Source organism: Bos taurus, chromosome 2 (genome assembly GCF_002263795.3).
Source record: "Bos taurus isolate L1 Dominette 01449 registration number 42190680 breed Hereford chromosome 2, ARS-UCD2.0, whole genome shotgun sequence".
Classification (NCBI taxonomy): Eukaryota; Metazoa; Chordata; class Mammalia; order Artiodactyla; family Bovidae; genus Bos; species Bos taurus.
In genome coordinates, this window is record NC_037329.1 from 12,651,058 (window position 1) to 12,674,918 (window position 23,861).

A 23,861-nucleotide genomic window follows, 5' to 3' on the forward strand; every position below is an offset into this window, starting at 1 on the left:
TGCAACAAGAGAAGCCACCACAATAGAAGCCCCTGCATCACAGCAGAGTAGCCCCCGTTCACTGCAGCTAAAGAAAGCCCATGCACAGCAATGAAGACCCAGCACAACCGCAAATACATAAACCAATAAATAAATCTTTGAAAAATTCCACTTCACCTGATCCCGATTCTAGTATTTTTTTCTATGAAATCTTACTTGGCATTTATGTTTTTATTTTTTGAAGACCCCAAAGGAAGAAATTATTGAATTCATTTTCTTTAAATTCATTATTTTTTAATGTCTTTCTAGTATTGTTCTGATAGGTTTAAAAAAATTTATAAATTATAAAATATTTTATAAGCTTTTTATAAATTATAAAATAAAGCATACTCTCCTCACCGAAACAGAAAAAGCCATAAATTTTTATATTTACAAATTTTAGTTCCCAGTCTTACTACCTTGAAGTTAAGGACAATTAAAAGCCAAATGAACCTAATCTATGAAACAGAAATAGAATCAAGGACACAGAATATAGACTGATGATTGCCAAGGGTGTGAGGGCTGGGGCAGGGTTGGGTTGGGAGTTTGGCATCAGCAGATGGAAAGTGGTATATATAGAACGGATAAACAATAAGGTCCTACTATGCAGCATAGTGAACTATATTCAATGTTAAACCATAACGGAAAAGAACATAAAAATGATTGTATAACTTATATATATAAATATGAGCAACTTTGCTGTACAGCAGTAATTAAAACAGCACTGTGATCCAACTATATTTCAAGAAAAAATAAATTGTAAAAATAGGCTAAAAATAAAAATTAAATCGGTATTTAACTACCTCAGAAATTTTGAAAAATGCCAAAAAAAATTAAAAGCCAATGGTGATATATATAAATTATGATCAACTGAAAATGTTTTAAATTTCCAATTGTCTGTTCCATTTTGTGCTTCTTTAAGTTTATTTTTGCAGGCAAGTGCTTATGGCATAGGGACTATAGCCAGACTTCCTGAATTTGAATCTCTGCTCAGCCACTTACTAATTATGTACTCTTTGGAAATAATTAACACTCCTGTGCTTCAGAATGTTTCATTATTGATACAAGGGAAAAAATGATAGTATTATACTTATAGGATTGATATGAGTATTGAATAAGTTATTAAATATAAAATACCTGGAATAGTGCCTGGCATACTAATATAGAATCTTAATCATTTTAAAATCATAATATAAAATGTAGTACCTAAATTTTTCAGAAGACAATCTAGAGACCCAAATAAATGATAATTCCTTGTAATGTCTTTACACCAACATAACTGAGGCTGTTTGGAGAATCATAACTTTCCTCAGAGTTGAACAGTCTCTAACGTTTTTATGCTGTCACTTGAACAGAGCTGTTGTGTGCAAGAAGCACAGCACAGAGAGTGAACGGCATAGACCAAGAAGCAGAGATGATAAAAAGCCTTAGTGCAGGCATTTAGCATATATTTTAAGGCCATCCACAGACTCTCTAGGTCTGGGAACTGTGTGCTCGTTTCAATCAGTCATCTTACTCATTTTTCTTAGTGCAAGATCTGCCTTTTAGATTTTCAGATGGAAAATTGGAGAAGATATCAGTATTCAAGTAGTTTTACAGTTTAATAAGCTTAAGCAAAATCTTTTTATAACCCAGATTCTCTAATACAATTCAAAATTGCTATTCAAGCTTGGGAAAAAGAAAAAGAAAAACACCTTTAGGACAAGCAAGAGAAGGGGAAAAGTATGGAAATGATATTCTTTTACCGTTCTCTCTTTCATATGATGTTCTGTAATTAATGACTGTTGTTCTCTGAGTTCCCATTGAAATTACTGCTTTACTCTCTTCCCTGCTGGTAACTTTCACAATGATTGGTATCTAAGGTCAGAGACAAAAAATAATACTATGAATTAGGTCACTGCATCCTAAATGACTAATTGATACTTTTTTTCATGATAAATACCACTGTACCTAAAATCCTAGTCTCTAGCCTTCTCTTGATCTTAACTCTTTACCAGTACTCAAGAGCAGTCCTAAAAATGGATCAAATTGTCTCTAATGACTGTGACTCTCATTAGGCCAGGTGCGCCACTTCTCTGCTCTCTCTTCCTCCTGACACAATGTTCATAATTGTTAAGTTGGGTCATGTCTTCATGATAGTTAATTTTACTACTTCTCTAGTGAAGGTCTGAAATTTTTCATAGTAAGTTTTTTAAAAAATAGAGAAATTATTACTCATCTTTATATTTTATGAGAAGCTTTATTTAAACATAATTTTGCTAAAAACTTTTAAAGATTTTTTACAATTTAGCAATCCAGGAAAGCTTTAAACAGTATAGCATGTAGCTAATCTGTTTATTCACCCCCCTTCTCCCCCATTGACTGGAAAGCAAACACTAGATGAAAATAATCATTAGGAAAAAAAAAAACAAAATACTTTTTTCTTAAATATTAACTCTTATTAAGCAATAGTGAACACTTTAATTGAATTGCCACAACTTAATTATTTCTCAATGAATTCATTGTTAGATGTCTTCTCCACTCTGGCACATAATAAAAGAAACCTCTCACCAAGCCTTCTCTGCTGTGAGTGAACAATGCCTAATTAAAATGTATCTAAATTCAGTCAAACAAAATCTAATGTTTCTTTTCCATACTTTTACTTCCACTCCTTTTCTTCTCCATGCTTTCTTTTAACATGGACTCAGAAAACTTACATAACTTTAGAAATAGTGAAGTCATAGTTCATATTTTATAATTAATAAGTGAAGTCGCTCAGTCGTGTGTGACTCTGCAACCCCATGGACTGTTGCCTACCAGGCTCCTCTGTCTATGGGATTTTCCAGGCAAGAGTACTGGAGTAGATTGCCATTTCCTTCTGCAGCAGATCTTCCCCACCCAGGGATCGAACTCGGGTCTCCTGCATTGTAGACAGACGCTTTACCGTCTGAGCCACCAGGGAAGTCCATAAGGCAAAGTCAAAATTATCCTTTTTAATTTCTTAAAATTTCATCTTCAATTTAACTGAGAATGCAGCCCTGCTTAGTAATGCTTTTAAATATACCAAATAAATATTAAAGTATATTTTATCCCATAAAAGAGAAAGGGAGCAGAAAAGACAGAACAGTAAGACAAAATGTTCAGAATTTGTAAAACTTCCTGGATTAACCATATCCTTGCTTCCCTCTAGGTTAACTTTTTTGGACACACACACACAAATCACAAAGCACCTCTTTTAATCCATTTCTCATCTTCTTTCTCCCTTCTTCCCTTCCTTCCTTCTTACCTGTTTCATCACTGGTATACCTGAAGAAGTGGAGAGACAGGTATACCTGAATAAGTGTAAGTTAGTCTACGACACAGCCTTACTACATTATATTCTTCTCAGTTAAACAATAAAATATTTCCTTTTAAGAATTCAGAGACTACCCATCCTCTACTCATCACAATGCAAAGCACAGCAGTGTCACATGTCACAAATGCATCAGTGTTTGCCCTGACCAGGTCTAAAACACAAGCATTCTCAATTTCTCAAAAGTAAGAGAGACACTTTATGTTCTAAAATACATCTTTTTTTTAATTTTAATTTATCAAAGTAAGGACTCCTACTCTACTTGGAAAATGAATACACTGGTTACAAATGACAGAGAATCAGCTTAAGCAATAAAGAGAAATATATTGCTTCTCTTCATTGGAAAGGAATTCACAAAATCTAAAGCAGTGCAGCAAGTTCCAGGCCTCAAAGATTTGAACCAGGATATAGTCAACTGCCAAAGGTTTGGGACACACTTCCCTCAGCAAGGCAATCCAAGGAGGAATAAATATTCTTTTTCCAATGTCTGCATAGTAATCTGAGAAGTTTGTGTTTGAGGCTTACCTCTAGGATATTTATCATTCCCTAGAAACTGAGGTCCTACAATTGGCCAAACCTAGAACACACATCTATACCTACAGTTCGACAATTGGATCTCTTCTTAGAAGAAACAAAATGAGAAAGTATCCTTGACAATCAAATACAATAGCTACTTTGGGGACCTTGGGATGTTCATTATGATATGAAGTCAGCTTTGTTCTACCAAATGTTTTTTTCTATAATTATATATAATGTGTATTATAAACATGTTCACAAGTCAGTATCTAAATAGTCGAGAGATTTACATTCTTAGGAAAAAAATTGTACTCATTTAAAATTCTACATTTCACTTTCAATGCTAATATGATAAGCTAGATATGTTTGGATAGATAATTAGGACTGCATACATCTGGAATTTTAAATCATTGTACTGGGAAAGGAAAGGGAAAGCTTTGGAGATCTAATGAATTGCAAAAATAGGAGAATAAGAGATATTTGTACCACAGAGTGAAAAATTAACAATGATAAAAAGAATTCTGATCAAAGATTTAATCCAATCTCAGTATATTTTCTTAAAACACTTTTGTCAATTAAAGAAACTATGTCAAAAAAGTGGGCTAAGGCAAATAGACTAACCCATAAAGAAACTTAAAAGATAACATATCAACAGTCTACTTCCTTTCTAAAATCTGAAGCTACAAAATTATTTCATCTCATTTTTATCAAAAATTGTTTAAGAGTACTTTGAAAAGCTATAGAGGTTTGTTATCATGGAGGTGAGTAAATGGGATAAAATCCTAAATAATCAATAACATCTTTTTCTTAGATTTATAAATATGTTTTGGATATCTTCTGCAAGATCAGAGAATAATGAGATACAATAATATATTTAACTGATTTTTCACAATCTGAAAAAAAATAAGTCTTTAAATTCTTGAAATAAAGTCATTTCATGAAAATTCATAAGCTATATACATACTTGTGTTAGGCCAAATATGAGTGCGTAAAATATTCAGTTTTTTAAAAAATTTAACATAATGTGCTTATACTGCATTTCATTTCCAGTCTCACACAGAAATGCCAAAGCTTCACCCTTTCCTGTCTAAACAAAGTATACAATGAAAATCCAGATAATTTTTAGAGTGTCTATATCTATCAAAGTCTCAGCAAGTTGGTTGAGATTTCCATTGAAAAATTGATTCATTATTTTCATATTGTCTCAGAAATGATAACAAATTGTTGGGCAGCTACTATTCACCAGTCATTTTAAAGGCAATTTAAAACATAAATGCTTTATAATAGAACATTTATCACAGATATTAACATATTTTATCAATAAGAAAGCTAAGGCTTGGAGACAATCTACATCAACAGAGCCAGACAGAATTGAATCAGGTTCGACTCCAAAGCCAATTCTATTGTATTTACTATAGTAAATTGTCTCCTAATTATAGACTTATACTGATGGGGAAAATTATCATTCCCAGCTATTTTTTTCATTTCCTCTAAGAGGATTATACAGCTCTATCCATTGCCATGTGACTTACAGCAGCTCCCTGGTGATGAAATATACTAAGCATCAGGCTTATCCATGTTACTCACCTTAATCCATTAGCCATGAACATGTGTGATGTATGTTGCTGCTGCTGCTGCTAAGTCACTTCAGTCGTGACCGACTCTATACGACCCCATAGACGGCAGACCACCAGGTTCCCTCATCCCTGGGATTCTCCAGGCAAGAACACTGGAGTGGGTTACCATTTCCTTCTCCAATGCATGAAAGTAAAAAGTGAAAGTGAAGTCTCTCAGTTGTGTCCAACTCTCAGCGACCCCATGGACTGCAGCCTTCCAGGCTCCTCGTCCATAAGATTTTCTAGGCAAGAGTACTGGAGCGGATCACCACTGCCTTCTCCAGTGATGTATGTTATGTCTGAGCAAAAACTTTAAGAGACACTCAAAGTTACTACCAATTGCTCTTTCCCTCTGCCTTGAGAATAGCATGTGAAAAATGCAGTTTGCTATTCTTACCTAATTCCAAGTATGAAAAAGATACATGCAAGAGATAAACAGCCAACAGCCATCAACATTTAATACCAAGGAGAAATAAATGTTTCTTGGTGTAAACCCCTGAGAACTGATGCTATATGTTATTGCAAATAGCTGATGAGTATAAGAAGTACTAAGACTATTGATGAACAGAATACTATCATTCGAAGAGGAATGAAATAAATGTGGCCTTATTAGAATGTTCTGTTTCCTATTATAAAGATAAAACTTCAAATGGAGGATGCTGCATTCTGCATTAACTTTTGGTATGTAGCTCTAATGCCTAGGAATGCATCTGGGGAGCCTGAAGACAAAAATAAAATATTAAAGATCAAAAGAAAAGACAGAAGGAATCTGAGACTACCTGACACTGTTGATTTACTATTCCAGGCCTAGACTGCAATGTCCAGACTTCTTGTAGTGGGAGAAAAATAAACACTGTACATGTCTAATCTACTAAAATTAAGTTTATATTGCATGTATGTGTATGCTCAGCTGCATCTGAGTCTTTGCGACCCCATGGACTGTATTTCACCAGGTTCCACTGTCCATGGAATTTTCCAGGGAAGAATACCAGAGTGGGTTGCCATTTCTTACTCCAGGGGATCTTCCTGACCCAAGGATTAAATCTATGTCTCTTGAATATCCTGCATTGGCAGATGAATTCATTACCACTGTGCCACCTGGGAAGCTGTCTTTCTCTCTAGGTTTCCAATTTAATAGATTGCTTTTAGAACAGTGTTTGGTTTACAGAAAAATTGAGATGTGGGTACAGAGTTCCCATATATCCCCGCTCTCCTTCCCAACACTCCCCTTGTCCCCCTAGAGTTTCACTTATTATTACTATCTTGAATCAGTATAGTATATTTGTTATAACTGATGATAACTCATATATTTTTATTAAAGAAATCCATAGTTTACCTTTAGGCCTCATGTTTTGTGTTGTACAGTCTACAGGTTTAGACAATGTACATCCTAAAAGATGATGCTGTTAAAGTGTTGCACTCAATATACCAGCAAATTTGGAAAACAGCAAAGGCCACAGGTCTGGTAAATGTCAGTTTTCATACCCATTCCAAAGAAAGGCCATTCAAAGAATGTTCAAATTACCATACAATGATAACAAGACAGTGCTCAAAATCTTTCAAGCTAAGCTTCAACAGTACTTGAACTGAGAACTTCTAGATGTACAAGTTGGATTTCGAAAAGGCAGAGGAACCAAAGTTCAAATTGCCAACATCCATTGAATCAAAAAAAAGCAAGGCAATTTCAAAAAAAAAAAATCTACTTTTGCTTCATTGACTACACTAAAGCCTTTGACTATGTGGGTCACTACAAACTGGGAAATTCTTAAAGAGATGAGAATACCAGACCACAGTACCTGTGTCCTGAGAAATCTGCATGCAGGTCAAGAAGCAACAGTTAGAACCACATATGGAACAAAGGACTGGTTCAAAATCAGGAGAGGAGTATGTCAAAACTATGTATTATCACCCTGCTTATTTAACTTATATTCAATACTAGTACATCATGTGAAATACCGGGCTGGATGACTCATAAGCTGGAATCAAGATTGCTGACAGAAATATCAGATATGCAGACTGTATAGCTTTTATGGCAGAAAATGAAGAGGAACTAACAAGCCTCTTGAAGATGGTAAAAGAAGAGAGTGAAAAAGCTGGCTTAAACTCAACATTCAAAAAACAAAGATCATTGCATCCAGTCACATCACATCATGGCAAATAAATAGGGAAAAAAGTGGAAACATTGAAATTTTATTTTCTCAGGCTCCAAAATCATTGCAGTCAGTGATTACAGCCACGAAATTAAAAGATTCTTGCTCCTTGGAAGAAAAGTTAATACAAACCTAGACAGCATATTTAAAAGCAAATACATTACTTTGCAAACAAAGGTCCATATAGTCAAGGTATGATTTTTTTAGTAGTCATGTATAGATGTGAGAGTTGGACCATAAAGAAGGTTGAGCACCAAAGAATTGATGCTTTCAACCTGTGGTGCTGGAGAAGACTTTTAAGAGTCCCTTGGACAGCAAGGAGATAAACCAGTCAATCCTAAAGGAAACCAATCTCTGAATAATCATTGGAAGGCCTGATGCTGAAGCTGAAGCTCCAGTACCTTGGCCACCTGATGCAAGGTGCCAGCTCATTGGAAAAGATCTTGATTCTGGGAAAGATTGAAGGCAAGAGGAAAAGGGGGCAACAGAGGATGAGATAGTTGGATAGTATCCCTGACTCAATGGACATGAGCTGGAGAATACAGGGAAGCCTGGCATGCTGTAGTCCATGGGGTCGCAATGAGTCAAGACGACTTAGCGACTGAACAATAATAACATTTAATCATCATTAGGGTACCATACAAGATACTTTCACTGCCCTAAAAATACCCTCTGCTCCACTTATTCATACTTCCCTCCCTCACTCCCTTCAGCTTCTGTCAACCCCTGATCTTTTTACTGTCTTCAGAGTTCATAATGTCGTAGAGTTGGAAGCATTTTCAGATTATCTTCTTTCAGTTAGCAATATGAATTTAACTTCCTTTGATGACTTTTTTGACAGGAGGCCTCAAGCTGCCCAGTGGAAAGATGGTAACAAAGAGAAACTGAGCCCTTTTGACAAAAGTCAGTACAGTTTGTCAGCCATGTGAGACAGCCACCTTGGAAGTAAATCCTCTAACTCCAATCAAGCCTTCATATAGCTTCATCCCTGGGTGACATGTAACAGCAATTTCATAGAAGACTCTGAACCAAACTTTGTATCCAAGGCCTGTCTTACTTAAAGAAATTAGGGGAATTTTTCAGAAGGTAAGTTTGGGGGATAATTTCATACATACAGCAGTGGGTAATTAATCCATATACATTTTCCTCTAAGAATAAATTTTACTGTGTCCTGTTTTGGTTGGAACTGATATCAGTGGAGTGTTCTCTAAAGAATTTCTATTCTGTGCTATGTAGATTACCTGCAAGTATTTTTGCCTTTTATTTTCAAGAACTATCTTTGATTTCTTGCACAGTTCTATTTCCCTTTAACTGGTGAATGACTTTTCCCCTGGTTAAATAATTCTCAAGTTGCAGTCATTTTCCTTCACCAGTTTATAAACAATCACATCCTCCTACCTGTACCGCTGGGGGTGCAAAGTTCAACAATGGTCTGATTTTTTTCCCCATTTGTACATAGCCTTGTTCTTTGCTTTAATTTTCTGAAAACTTGTAAGATATCTTCTCTTGCTCATTTGCTAGGATATGCCTATGAGTGTCATTGATTTCTTTTTCTTCAGTGCAGCCTTCCTTCAATGAAGCCTATAACTTAGGTGACCTTTTAAATCTGCAAATTAAGACCTTTTTCATTAAAAAAATTTTTTTCTGATACATTTGCTTCCTCTCCTTCCTGTTCCCTTTTCTCCTTCAGTAGAACCTATTGCTCACATTCTGTCTCTCAGATTTATTCTATGAATTTTACAGTGTCTACTTTTTTTTTTAACTTGTCTGTGCTTTGAAATATTTCTTACATCTGATCTTCTAAGGTATTAATTCAGTTTTCAATCCAGATTACATTCTCCTTTATTTCATAAATTCAATTTTCTAGATTTGACTAGTGTATTTTTATGCCCCCAGAGGACTTTATAATGATGCCACTAGGGGTTTAATTGCAACTTTTTTGCTGTTGTCTTTTGTCTTTGTAATTCAAGATTTCATCCTTTTTTCCCTAGTAATTCTGCACTACTAGGCACACATTTGATTATTCACCCTGATTCTTTTCTACATATGGAGGCTATCAGAAGAAAAGTTACTTAAATACTTATTTATGCATTTATTTATGGGTTTATTGGGCTTCCCAGGTTGCACAGTAGTCAAGAATCTGCCCGCCAATGCAGGAGATGCAAAAGACCCAGATTCAATCCCTGGGTTGGGAAGATCCCCTGGAATAAGGAATGGCAAGCCACTCTGGTATTCTTGCCTGGAAAATTCCATTTACAAAGGAGCCAGGCGGGCTACAGTCTACAGGGTTTCAAAGAGCTGGACATGACTAAGCATCACCACCACTGCTACACTGGCTTTACTTGGGCTCATATCTATATGTGGGGCATAATTAAGATGTAAACAACAAAAAGATTTGCTATACCATGAATCTGTGGATTAAGGGCAAAGTGCTAGCCCCTGTGAAGCAAAATTTTCCCCTTATGGTCTTTCCCAATCTCTGTTTAGAGGAGACCCAACCTGTCCCCCCAACTTTCCCTCTGATCCTAACCTTTCTCTCAGTATTTTGGGAATTTGAGCTTGTTCTTTTGGCTCCTTTTAGGCATTTTGACACTCTCCCTAAAGGCTATAGCATTCCTCCCAGACCTTAATAATCCTCCTCACAAAAGCTTCTTCTAGGAACCTCTTTATTCCAGTAAATCTTTGGACTTTCATGACACATTCTAGATAATTTCTCATCTCCTCCATCACTCTTTAAAAGGATACCCATTATCTTGAGTTCTCAGACCTTCTCAATATTCGGTAAGCATTGCACCACTTAGCTCAGGGGTGGCAAAGAATCTAGATTTGGCAGAAGAGGGTAGGGGAAGAAAGTCATGTCCAGGCTCCACATACCCAGTATTCCCTTTATAATGCTTAGACAGGAAAAGATTCTACAGATTCATTAATTTTCTATTGTTGGCCTAATAAATTACCACAAACCAAACAGGTTGAAACAACGTTGTTTTTATTTTTATTTTTTTATTTTACTGGTGGTGCCTATAAGATCCCAAGTGTGAGTGGCAGAAGTCAAGGCTTTGGTGGCATTGCATTTCTGCTGGAGGCTGTAGAAGAATATCTGCCTCCTAGCAGTTCAGGCTATTGGCTGAATTTTGTTGAAATTGTAGAACTGAGGTGCTTATTTCCTTAAGACTGTGAGCTTGGAACCAGCTGTACTCCTAGAGGCTTCCCACATTCCTTCTCATGTTTTCCATTTCGTTCCTCTAGGTCTCGTAGGTTAAATCTCTCTTATGCCTCTAAACTCTCTCTCATTCTCTCTTGCTATATCTCTTCAAAACTTCTCTGATGTTAAGGATTCATGTGATTATACTAAACCCATCAGATAAACCATAATAATCTCCCTATTTTAAGGTTCATAACCTAACACTTCTGAACTTTCACTTTTCACTTTCATGCATTGGAGAAGGAAATGGCAACCCACTCCAGTGTTACTGCCTGGAGAATCCTAGGGATGGGAGAGCCTGGTGGGCTACCATCTATGGGGTCACACAGAGTCAGACACAACTGAAGCGACTTAGCAGCAGTAGCAGCCGCAACAACCATAGTGACAGAATCTAGGGATCAGGGCTTGGATATCTTGGAGGGTCATCCTTCTAACATGGCATATGTAAACATTGCTGTGAATAGCTGTAGCTCCAATAACTCATGAATCATGAAGTAATCTTGAATAGGGAGTGACCTCAGTTTGGACATTGAAAAAAAAAAATATTGAATCACTTAAAAGTTCAGAAGCAAGAATGGTGAGGGCAATGAGAAAGTAGTTCCTTTAGAAAGCAAAATAAAAGTTGGCTAGATGGACTAATTAAGAAACCTACTCTGTCTCTGATCTGCTGCAGCTGTTAAATCACTTCAGTCGTGTTCGACTCTGTGCGACTCCATAGACGGCAGCCCACCAGGCTCCCCTGTCCCTGGGATTCTCCAGGCAAGAAGACTGGAGTGGGTTGCCATTTCCTTCTCCAATGCATGAAAGTGAAAAGTGAAAGTGAAGTCACTCAGTGGTGTCTGACTCTTCACAACCCCACAGATTGCAGCCCACCAGGCTCCTCTGCCCAAGGGATTTTCCAGGCAAGAGTACTGGAGTGGGGTGCCATTGCCTTCTCCACTGTCTCTGATCAGGTAATCTTTATTATTCCTGGTAATAGGATATAATAATTGGTATGTATCACTAAATCTATGTGTTTTTTAATTTCTTTTCCAAATGGGATAGTTTATGATGGTGAACCTATAACTTCACTATCATGCACTGGCTATGTTAGGAAGAAATGTGCTTCTGAGTTTATAATTTGATAAATCAAAATTAGCCAAATCAATGCTCAAAGTATAGAACAATAAACAAAGAAATCTTAATCTTTCATCTAGATTTCATACTCATATGGAACATTAGATTGTTCCCTTAAGGAAGGGGACTAGTTTAACCTTATTATGGAATGAAAGGTGTACATGAGCATCTGAGCGAGCTTAGAATCAAAGTAAGGCAGATTTGTCTTTCAATATCCATTCTTGAGTTCTTTCTCAGTAATATAACTTTCTCACATACCAATTCAAAGTGATAAATAATGACATTAAAATAATGAAAATATCTATTAATGGCAGAACTTGTTGAAACAAAGTAAAATAATCTTGTAATTTCTTCCTACATTAGTGAAGAATATTTTAGAGACTAATAATACCAGTATTAAGCTTGATTCCATTTTGGCCCTTGCTTTTGTATCAGTCGCCTTCTTTCAAAGGTATAAAAGTATTCTGTCAAATTTTAGAGCTTCTAACAGCTTCATTTTCACAACTTATTTATCAATTTCAAATAACACTTTTAATTTCTAATTATTTCATTAGTTCAGAAGGTTATCAGATCAGATCAGTCGCTCAGTCGTGTCTGACTCTTTGCAACCCCATGAATCGCAGCACGCCAGGCCTCCCTGTCCATCACCAACTCCCAGAGTTGACTCAAACTCATGTGCATTGAGTCGGTGATGCCATCCAGCCATCTCATCCTCTGTCATCCCCTTCTCCTCCTGCCCCCAATTCCTCCCAGCATCAGGGTCTTTTCCAATGAGTCAACTCTTCCCATGAGGTGGCCAAAGTACTGGAGTTTCAGCTTTAGCATTATTTCTTCCAAAGAAATCCCAGGGCTGATCTCCTTCAGAATGGACTGGTTGGATCTCCTTGCAGTCCTAGGGACTCTCAAGAGTCTTCTCCAACACCACAGTTCAAAAGCATCAATTCTTTGGTGCTCAGCCTTCTTCACAGTCCAACTCTCACATCCATACATGACCACTGGAAAAACCGTAGCCTTGACTAGACGAACCTTTGTTGGCAAAGTAATGTCTCTGCTTTTGAATATGCTATCTAGGTTGGTCATAAATTTCCTTCCAAGGAGTAAGTGTCTTTTAATTTCATGGCTGCAGTCACCATCTGTAGTGATTTTGGAGCCCAGAAAAATAAGGTCTGACACTGTTTCCACTGTTTCCCCATCTATTTCCCATGAAGTGGTGGGACCGGATGCCATGATCTTCGTTTTCTGAATGTTGAGCTTTAAGCCAACTTTTTCACTCTCCACTTTCACTTTCATCAAGAGGCTTTTGAGTTCCTCTTCACTTTCTGCCATAAGGGTGGTGTCATCTGCATATCTGAGATTATTGCTATTTCTCCCCACAATCTTGATTCCAGCTTGTGTTTCTTCCAGTCCAGCGTTTCTCATGATGTACTCTGCATATAAGTTAAATAAACAGGGTGACAATATACAGCCTTGACGAACTCCTTTTAGAAATCCCAAAAATTTATTCACTATTATGTATGATAATGTCTTTCTGTGATTTTTATTAGAATTAACCACAATTGCTTCATCTAACATTGTATGCTGTGCTGTACTTAGGTGTGGCCAACTCTTTGTGGCCCCATGGACTGTAGCCTGCCAGGCTCCTCTGTCCATGAAATTCCTCAGGCAAGAATACTGAAGTGGCCTGCATTCGCTACTCCAGGGAGTCTTTCCCACCCAGGGATCCAACCCGTATGTCTTGCATCTCCTGTATTAGCAGGTGGGCTCTTTACCACTAGTGCCACCTTGCTGTTGCTCAGTCGCTCAGTCGTGTCCAACTCTTTGCGACCCCATGGACTGCAGCATGCCAGGCCTCCCTGTCCATCGCCAACTCCCGGAGCTTGCTCAAACTCATGTCCATTAAGTCGGTGATGCCATCCAACCATCTCGTCCTCTGTTGTCCCCTTCTCCTCCTGCCTTCAATCTTTCCCAGCATCAGAGTCTTTTCCAATGAGTCAGCTTTTAACATCAGGTGGCAAAAGTACTGGAGCTTCAACTTCAGCATCAGTACTTCCAATGAATACTCAGCATTGATTTTCTTGACTGGTTTGATCTCCTTGCCTGTCCCCAGGACTCTCAAGAGTCTTCTCCAACACCACAGTTCAAAAGCATCAATACTTCAGCACTTGGTCTTCTTTATTGTCCAACTCTCACATCCATACATGACATCCATACATACTGGAAAAACCATACCTTCAACTATAGGGACCTTTGTCACAAAATAATGTCTCTGCTTTTTAATATGCTGTCTATGTTTGTCATAGCTTGGAAGCCCTAGTTTTAACACAACTGTGTTCAAATTAAAAAAAAATGAAAATGAAAAATGATAGTATTTGGTGTACTATCATTTTTCTTATTTAATAAAAGTAGGAACCCTTACTTTCAAAAAAAAGAAGAAAGAAAAATGATAGTATAATGGTCAAATTACTAAGATTATATAACTTACTCAAATATTTTCCTTACAATTTTGAATTAGAACTTTGAAATAATTATTAGGTTAAGTTCTGAAATATCCAATGGCTTTTTCATTTATTCATATGATACAGACATTTAATCAAGGAGTTTTCTCTAATTTTTGTGACAAATGAAAGCTCTTAAAAATTAAGCAATTATTTTTAATTTTGACATAACAAGTTTATATCAAGCATGTAAGAACAAATTATAAGTTACTATATCTGTTCAAATACACATTAATGTATAAATTTAGGTGCACAGATATAAAATATAATAAACTAGTCTATTTTAAGTACTCAAGTCTTCAAAATCTTTATCCTTTAGAATTTCTGGCCAGCAGTTTTTATTACAATAGTAGGTAAAGTACTTTGGTTTCCTCACACCCTAATGACCATATTTTCCTTGCATCTCTTTGTAAAATTTACTATCATTTTTCTGAATTCCTAAAAATCCATGCTGTAAATTGCATTTCTCTTAATCTATAAATTGATATTCATGGAAGAATAGGAGATAGAAATGGTGATATAAACAAGATGAGGGACAGGAGTCAATAATTTTCAAATAATAGCATATTTTTCATTCTTTTGGAAGACAATTTTCTACACGCTTTCTAAGTGAAGTACTATTTTTTTTTTCCTCTGCAGTTTCTGCATTGGAGGATAGAAAGTGTCTCCCTCTGAACAAATGCAGGAATGCTCACTGTCTCTTACAAAAGATCAGGGTTCCCTAATATGTAACCAACTTTATGTGTAGATATCCATCTGAGTCCAATTGTAACACTTCCATGGGATTTGACAAAAGGGGGATGGACACAAGTATACTGATTAACATTCTGCTTGTTGAGCCATTGAATAAAAAAATCCTTCATCTCTGATCCAGTGTTCTCATGTTGTCCTGCCAACATTCATGAATACTGTGGCAGTCTAATATAGTAGCTTACAAGTATGGTAAAATCTGAGATTTTATACAGTTTTTTTTGGCACACCTTTATAATGACAATAGAATTACTTAGCATTTTATTTTTCCTTCTATCTCTTTTCAACTGAATATTGAGTAAAAAGGCATATAGGATTGATCAAATCAAATCTAAATTTAGAATCTAAAGACAGGCAAGATATGCAACTGTGAAGCTAGTCAAGATCCTGGCCATGTCCAGGGTCAGAGTTTATATGCCACGTCATTTAGAGCTCTGGCAAAATATTATTCAATAAATCCAGAATGAAAAGAGATAGGGCACTGAATTTAAGTCTCTATTTTCCAATGTACATGTGAATACTAAATATCCCATAAAGTTTACAATGAGAAATAAACAAATGATTAGTATCTGCAGATGGGTGATAGATAACATGAAAAGATGCTTGACATCACTAATTATTAGAGGAATGCAAATGAAAACTGCAGTGAGGTACCTACCACACCAGTCAGAATGGCCACCATTAAAAAGTCTGCAAATAGCAAATGCTGGAGAGGGTGTGGAGAAAAGAGAACCCTCTTACACTGTTGTTGGGAATGTAAATTCGTGCAGCCACTATAGAAAACTCTATGGAGGTTCCTCAAAAAACTAAAAATAGAGTTGCCATATGAACTACCAATCCCACTCATTGGCATATATGTAGATAAATCTATAATTCAAAAAAGTTGCATGCACCCCTATCTTCATAGCTGCACTATTCACAATAGCCAAGTCATGAAAACAGCCTAAACCTCCAATGAAAAATGAATGGATAAAAATAATGTGGTATATATATATATATGCAATGGAAACGATTCTGCCATAAAAAGAAATGAAACAATGTCATTTGTAGCAACATGTATGGACCTAAGTATTATCATACTAAACCAAAAAAGAAAGACAAAGACAAATACCACATGATATCACTTATATGTGGAATCAAAAATATGACAGAAATGAATTTATCTACTAAGCAGAAATAGATTCACAGACATAGAAAACACACTTGTGGTTGCCAAGAGGGACAGGGGTATAGAGGGAATGAACTGTGAGTTTGGGGTTAGTAGATGTAAGCTATTATATATAGGCTGGATAAGCAAAAAGTTCCTACTGTAGAGCACAGGGAACCATATATTAAATATCCTATGATAAACCATCATGGAAAAGAATATGAAAAAGAATGTGTGTGTATAATGAATCACTGTTATACAGCAGAAATTAACACAACATTGTAAATCAATTACACTTCAATAAAATACATTATAAAAATGATTACTCCTTCAAGATAGACTTCAGCAGTTTGAGGACTTCCAGATGGATATAGAAAAGGCAGAAGCACCAGAGATCAAATTGCCAACATCCATTTGATCATAGTGAAAGCAAGGCAATTCCAGAAAAACATCTACTTCTGTTTTATTGATTATGCTAATACCTTTGACTGTGTGGATCACAACAAACTGGAAAATTCTCAAAGAGACAGAAATACCAGACCACCTTTCCTGTCTCCTGAGAAACCTGTATGCAGGTCAAGAAGCAACAGTTAGAACTAGACATGGAACAATAGACTGGTTCAAAATTGGGAAAGGAGCACATCAAGGCTATATATTGTCACCTTGCTTATTTAACTTATATGCAGAATATATCATGAGAAATGCCAGACTGGATGAAGCACAAGCTGGAATCAAGATTGCAGGAGAAATATCAATAATCACAGATGATATGCTGATGATACCACTCAAATGGCAGAAAGTGAAGAGGAACTAAAGAGCCTCTTGATAAAGGTGAAAGAGGAGAGTGAAAAAGCTGGCTTAAAGCTCAACATTCAAAAAACTAAGATCATGGAATCTGGTCCCATCACTTCATGACAAATAGATGGGGAAAAAAAGTGGAAACAGTAGCAAATTTTATTTTCTTGGGCTCCAAAATCACTGCAGATGGTGACTGCAGCCATAAATTTAAAAGACGCTTGCTCCTTGGAAGAAAAGTGATGACAAACATAGAATATTTAAAAGCAAATCAAAACCACTATGAGGTACCATTTCACACCAGTCAGAATGGCTGTGATCCAAAAGTCTACAAATAATAAATGCTGGAGAGGGTGTGGAGAAAAGGGAACCCTCTTACACTGTTGGTGGGAATGCAAACTAGTACAGCCACTATGGAGAACAGTGTGGAGATTCCTTAAAAAACTGGAAATAGAACTGCCTTATGATCCAGCAATCCCACTGCTGGGCATACACACTGAGGAAACCAGAAGGGAAAGAGACACGTGTACCCCAATGTTCATCGCAGCACTGTTTATAATAGCCAGGACATGGAAGCAACCTAGATGTCCATCAGCAGATGAATGGATAAGAAAGCAGTGGTACATATACACAATGGAGTATTACTCAGCCATTAAAAAGAATACATTTGAATCAGTTCTAATGAGGTGGATGAAACTGGAGCCTATTATACAGAGTGAAGTAAGCCAGAAGGAAAAACATAAATACAGTATACTAACGCATATATATGGAATTTAGAAAGATGATAACAATAACCCTGTGTACGAGACAGCAAAAGAGACACTGGTGTATAGAACAGTCTTATGGACTCTGTGGGAGAGGGAGAGGGTGGGAAGATTTGGGAGAATGACATTGAAACATGTAAAATATCATGTAAGAAACGAGTTGCCAGTCCAGGTTCGATGCACGGTACTGGATGCTTGGGGCTGGTGCACTGGGACGACCCAGAGGGATGGTAAAGGGAGGGAGGAGGGAGGAGGGTTCAGGATGGGGAACACATGTATACCTGTGGCAGATTCATTTTGATATTTGGCAAAACTAATACAATTATGTGAAGTTTAAAAATAAAATAAAATTTAAAAAAAAAAAAAAAAAAAGCCAGGGCTGCACCCTCCAGCTTCCTCCAAGTTGTATTATTTTTTGCTGTTGTTTACTGGGATTGTGAAATAAATCTCAGCTGATTAGTAAAATAAAAAAATAAATAAATAAAAGCAGAGACATCACTCTGCCAACAAAGGGCTGTATAGTCAAAGCTATGGTTTTCCAGTAGTCATGTACAGATGTGAGAGTTGTTGGACCATAAAGCAGACTGAGCACCAAAGAACTGGTGCTTTCAAGTTGTGGTGTTAAAGAAGACTCTTGAGAGTCCCTTGGACAGCAAAGAGTCAAACCAGTCGGTTTTAAAGGAAATCAACTCTGTAATTCATTGGAAGGATTGAGGCTGAAACAAAGGCTCCAGTGTTTGGCCACCTGATGTGAGGAGCCCACTCATTGGTAAAGATCCTGATACTGTGAAATATTGAGGAGAAAAGGGCAGCAGAGCATGAGATAATTGGATGGCAACACTGAATCAGTGGACATGAGTCTGAACAAACTCTGAGAAACAGTGAAAGACAGAGAAGTCTGCTGTGCTGCAGTCCATGGTGTCACAGTCGGATGTGACTTGGCAACTGAAAAACAGTATCCGTTAAAGTAGCTGCTACTGTTTTTGGTTTCCGAACTGATCTCTGCATTACAAATATTTGATTGAGACATAAAATCTGGAAAATTCCAAATTATTAGCTCTCTTCTTCACAAAACGCCCCCTACCTTCAGAACCCTGACTGTGATTAAAGATTTCTGTAGTCAAGGACTCACCTTAGCTTTCACCATCCAGTTAGCCATGAGAAAACTTTTGCCAAAGGAAAATCTGACAGTGGAGTAGACTTGTGAAGGCAAAGTTGGAAGGTGCGCAGCAAACACTAAGTGACATTATATTACCTATTCTATGTTCCATACAACAAAGGCCTTCTAATATGCAGACGGTTTCATTGATTTGTAGCAATTCACAATTTTTTAAATAATCTAATATCTACTATTATTATTTTTTAATATAGCTTATTTGAAAACTGGTAAGCTACTACCAGATAATAAAGATTTGATTAAAGGTCTGACATCCAGATATATGTATTTTTATGACAATGACACCTTCAAGACATCTTTATTATATTCATATATAGATTGTAGATGGTCTTTAAATTAGCAAGAATTACCTACATTATGGTTGCTCTTTGAAAAGAATCCCCTTAAGAAATGTTAACTTTTAGGAAAGGTACCAGGACAGCTTCACAGCTATTATATGATGATGTATCTTAGCTGCTGCTGCTGCTAAGTCACTTCAGTCGTGTCCAACTCTGTGCGACCCCATAGACGGCAGACCACCAGGCTCCCCTGTCCCTGGGATTCTCCAGGCAAGAACACTGGAGTGGGTTGCCATTTCCTTCTCCAATGCATGAAAGTGAAGAGTGAAAGTGAAGTCGCTCAGTCGTGTCCGACTCTTAGCGACCCCATGGACTGCAGCCTACCAGGCTCCTCCATCCATGGGATTTTCCAGGCAAGAGTACTGGAGTGGGTTGCCATTGCCTTCTCTGATCATATAATGTAAGATGGAAATTTGATGTAGCTACAAAGGTTCTAAAATCTCAGCAACCTTAGTTTCTTTTTTATTGTTATATTAGTAAAATTTCCTAATTAATATGTGACATTTTTTAAATTGTTCCCTTTTATTTTTCTAAATATATTTTAGCTTTTGAACAATGAAATTACTATTCCTTATTTTTTCATGATTCATTGGACATTAACCATGACACTCTATAGGATATACTTCAGAAATGTTTAACTCATTACCATGTATATATTATTGCATGTATTTATTTAGTAGATCATAATTAATTCAAACTTCTGAAGTAGTTAAAACAATAAAGTGATTTAATTTCTTATCTTACATTTGTTTAATCATTTATTTAATTAAATTATTTAAACTGTAGCAAGATTTATAGGATAAGAATTAAATACTTCTAGAAGCCCTGCTCTGCGATTTAGACATATTAGTATAAAATTAAATAATTGAATAGTGAGGATATAAATATTATCACGCTAAATCAGAAAAAAATGTATTTGTAACAGCAAATGAGACAAATTCCTAAGACAGATGAGGTAATCATCTAATAAATGCAAAATAAAACCAATTCTAAGAGTAAAAAAAAAATTTCACTGAGCTTCAGAAGACTATCAAGAAAATATGTTTTATGTTTAACAACAGACATTAATATTTACAAACAGGCTATGCCACAATAACATAATACAGGCAAGAGTTTTATGATTAAATGAATATTTATTCAATTTCAAATTTTAATTTAATTTACTGGTAGCTTTTAAAACATGCAGCAGAGTTTTTCTTTAAAAGAATAATCTGTGTATGAGAAATTGTAAGAATTTAGACACTTGGATTATAAATGTAAAAAAGAAATTACTTATCCTTTTGAAACTATATGTATTTTATGATCTTCTCTGAGTTATATTTTTCATTTCTGGTGAGAAGAACATTCTGAAGAAGTTAATAATAAACAAGTTTATTAGGGCAATTGAAAGGTGGGGGGTTGTTAGTAATGAATATATTTCTTATCACTAACTTCAAAACAGAATATATAATAGCAAGTTTATTAACCTAAATGTGTTATATATACATGCTATTAGCATCTTGAATGTAGCCACTCCCAAGACCTAATTCTCATCTAGGTTTTTACATATTTTGCAGGCATATGCAAATAGGTAGCAGAAATATATTTCTGGAGCTTAAGAAAGCTATCTAAGCCTAAGTAAGAATTCAGTCTCAAGTATGTGTTTATAACTGAAAATTTTCTATCCAAAGAAAATGAGGCTGTGTTAATAATAGGTCCAATAATTAAAAAAAAAGAGAGAGAGAGAGAGAAAATCAAAAAAGAATCCTGGAGTGTTCTAGCATTTAGAGGATGTATGAACCAGAATACAAACATAGGACAGAAGGGACACTGGTTGAAGAACATAACCTTGAACATAAACTAGAACAAACTTTGTAAATTCTCAAGGTACTATTTTATTTATTTTTTTTAATTTTATTTTGTTTTTAAACTTTACAAAATTGTATTAGTTTTGTCAAATATTGAAATGAATCCACCACAGGTATACATGTGTTCCCCATCCTGAACCCTCCTCCCTCCTCCCTCCCCATACCATCCCTCTGGGTCGTTCCAGTGCACCAGCCCCAAGCATCCAGTATCGTGCATCAAACCTGGACTGGCAACTCGTTTCATACGTGATATTATACATGTTTCAATGCCATTCTCCCAAATCTTCCCACCCTCTCCCTCTCCAACATAGTCCATAAGACTGTTCTATACATCAGTGTCTCTTTTGCTGTCTCATACACAGGGTTATTGTTACCATCTTTCTAAATTCCATATATATGCGTTAGTATACTGTATTGGTGTTTTTCTTTCTGGCTTACTTCACTCTGTATAATAGGCTCCAGGTTCATCAACTTCATTAGAACTGATTCAAATGTATTCTTTTTAATGGCTGAGTAATACTCCATTGTGTATATGTACCACTGCTTTCTTATCCATTCATCTGCTGATGGACATCTAGGTTGCTTCCATGTCCTGGCTATTATAAACAGTGCTGCGATGAACATTGGGGTACACGTGTCTCTTTCCCTTCTGGTTTCCTCAGTGTGTATGCCCAGCAGTGGGATTGCTGGATCATAAGGCAGTTCTGTTTTAGTGTACAGTTGTCGTTAAATAATAACTTTCGAGACTTATATGTCTTATTCACAGAAAAGAACCCAATGGTGTCATCTGGGGCATATTGCAAGTTTAATAGAAAAGATAAATATATGGAGGCAGAAGTAACTTTCAACACCATTCAAAGTATATTATCTGAGCAAAGACAGAGCCCACTTTCCTCATTAAGGGCTTCAAATAAAAAAGATAATTTATGGGAAGGGTCTTTGCGGCATAAAAATCATTCTAGAAATTTAAGTTATCATCTCTGCATCTAGAAAGGGATACATACCAAGACACTCTTGAAGCCTCTTTAGAGATATACAGAGAGTTAGAAAATGATTTATATTTTATATTTGGCTCAAGCTTATTTTGTGTCTATATACTAGATTAGAAATGTTTGGAGGAGTTTTACTCCCATCATTCTTTCAATTCCATTCTGATAAACATTTAGACAGTTTACATTAAAAATGAACATGATCTTCTCCCAAATCTTTAACAGATTAAGTTGAAATTGAAGTATTGATCCAGAAGTATTTATTGAGTACCTTAAGGGAAAGTCATCAGAATTAGCTTGGTAGAAATTAAAAGCTTCAGAGCTTTGGACAAACTTGGGGCAGAAAAATGCAGAGAAAGAGAACCAATATAAAGAAAAAAAGCATATAATAAAGAGATGATATAAATTTTAAAAAAAGGAAATGTAGAATAGCAGGGGTTGACCAACAAACAAATAGTTCTCTTAACAGAGTTAAATGCGTCTGTCTCGCCTTTACAAAAGTCTTCCACCTACAGTATTGGAGCTATAATGAGAAAAACACGTATCAGACGAGTCTGGTTAGCTCCATCTTGTGGGAAGTTTGGGAATGTGAAAAGGGAAGTGATGGTGCCTGAGGTAAAGAATTTTGAGTCTGCAGGGCTCCAGACCAGTCTACTCCCAAGTGTGGACTCTACACCAACAGGGTGTGGATCACTCAAGAGATTGTTAGAACTGCAGAATTTCAGCCCCACCCCCTGCGTGGGAACTACTGAATCAGAATCTACAATTTAATAAGATTTCAAGGGGATTTGTATGTATAGTAAAGAAACATTGCTCTATAGAGCAGCTATGAACTGTAGACCAATGGTTACTGATACTGGTCAATTCAGCACACACAATAAATTGTGTAGTTACTCTTGTCTGTTTTTTCACCTGTTCTCCTCCAGGTTGATGGTTATGAGTCAACTAAAATCAGAATGAGACAGAAGTTCCCTAGGCTGGTGCCCATTTGAAAAGACTGATGCTGGGAAAGATTGAAGGTGGGGGGAGAAGGGACAATAGAGGATGAGATGGTTGGATGGCATCAGTGACTCAATGGACATGAGTTTGAGTAAACTCTGGGAGTTGGTGATGGACAGGGAGGCCTGGCATGCTGCAGTTCATGGGGTCACAAAGAGTTGGACACAACTGAGTGACCGAACTGAACTGAGGCTGGTTCCCTGATTGAATGGCTGCATTCAATCTAAGCACCCGCTGCATACAAGTGACTCTCCTTGCTTTTTTTCATCGTGCTGAGGGGATGTTGCAATAGGGCCTCAACAGAATATATCAATATGTCTTGGACTTACAGTGGCAATACTAAAATTTTTATAAAACATTTCTTTAAAAAAATACTATAAGCTTACACAAATTGAAATACTTCACTTTTTGGAGAAAATAATGCTAATCAAGTGTTCTCTTTAGAGATCAAGAAAAATGTTATTAAAACATTTATATGAAGCACATGAATAAATATGTTAGCATATTAATTAGTTAAAACTGTTTCTTGGTTCTAAATAGAAATATTATCCTATTAATGTTTAATGCTCTATGAAAGAAAATAATTCACAACTAAACTGTTTAATTTCTCA

The 23,861-nt window shown here is 36.3% G+C and overlaps 1 long non-coding RNA gene across 4 annotated transcripts in view; it reads right to left on the reverse strand.

Annotated features, from left to right (window-relative positions):
• Window positions 1-23,861, reverse strand: part of LOC132342945 (uncharacterized) — a 530,795-nt gene that overhangs the window by 19,175 nt on the left and 487,759 nt on the right. For all 4 annotated transcript variants that reach the window (XR_009491502.1, XR_009491500.1, XR_009491501.1 and 1 more), the window contains one exon: window positions 1,764-1,875. This is a non-coding gene — a long non-coding RNA (uncharacterized lncRNA). The remainder of the gene's footprint in view (window positions 1-1,763; window positions 1,876-23,861) is intronic.